Here is a 1,300-nt window from a genome sequence, read left to right on the forward strand (position 1 = left end):
CATCACACAGAACAGGTTAACTTACACAAGTTACAACACATCCCATTTACTGTTACAACAAGCCCCAGGCCCAGGCTGATAATATAAACTGTCTGCAACATTTCTCCTGCATTGTTCAAAAGCCTACTCAATTACCAGTGCTGCTAAGCTAAAAGCTAATGATTAAGCTCAGAGTTTAGTGATAGAGAGGACAGGAGAGAAAGAAGAGGGAGAGGACAGGACAGGACAGGACAAGAGCAGTCAGTGGCGGAGCAATGGGTACCTGTCTGTAGGCTCTCCACCTGTCAGTGAGACAAACATGAAAGACGTGCAGACGAGGAGCGGTCATTACGCGCGACTATTACGCACGGTTGTGGCGGAGCGGCTCGTATGGGTACCTGCCTGTAGGCTCTCCACCTGTCAGTGAGACAAACATGAAAGACGAGGAGCGGTCATTACGCGCAACTATTATGCACGGTTGTGGCGGAGCGGCTCGTATGGGTACCTGTCTGTAGGCTCTCCACCTGTCAGTGAGACAAACATGAAAGATGTGCAGACGAGGAGCGGTCATTACGCGCGACTATTACGCACAGTTGTGACAGAGCGGCTCATATGGGTACCTGTCTGTAGGCTCTCCACCTGTCAGTGAGACAAACATGAAAGACGTGCAGACGAGGAGCGGTCATTACGCGTGACTATTACGCACAGTTGTGACAGAGCGGCTCGTATGGGTACATGTCTGTAGGCTTTCCACCTGTCAGTGAGACAAACATGAAAGATGAGGAGCGGTCATTACGAGCGACTATTACGCACGGTTGTGGCGGAGCGGCTCATATGGGTACATGTCTGTAGGCTTTCCACCTGTCAGTGAGACAAACATGAAAGACGAGGAGCGGTCATTACGCGCGACTATTACGCACAGTTGTGACAGAGCGGCTCGTATGGGTACCTGTCTTTAGGCTCTCCACCTGTCAGTGAGACAAACATGAAAGATGTGCAGACGAGGAGCGGTCATTACGCGTGACTATTACGCATGGTTGTGGCGGAGCGGCTCGTATGGGTACCTGTCGGTAGGCTCTCCACCTGTCAGTGAGACAAACATGAAAGACGAGGAGCGGTCATTACGAGCGACTATTACGCACGGTTGTGGCGGAGCGGCTCATATGGGTACCTGTCTGTAGGCTCTCCTCCTGTCAGTGAGACAAACATGAAAGACGTGCAGACGAGGAGCGGTCATTACGCGTGACTATTACGCACGGTTGTGAGGTGCGCAGCGGCAGATCTCACAGCACACTGTTTATAAACCAGTTTACCAGTTTAA

Source organism: Epinephelus moara, chromosome 1, assembly GCF_006386435.1.
Source record: "Epinephelus moara isolate mb chromosome 1, YSFRI_EMoa_1.0, whole genome shotgun sequence".
Taxonomy (NCBI): domain Eukaryota; kingdom Metazoa; phylum Chordata; class Actinopteri; order Perciformes; family Serranidae; genus Epinephelus; species Epinephelus moara.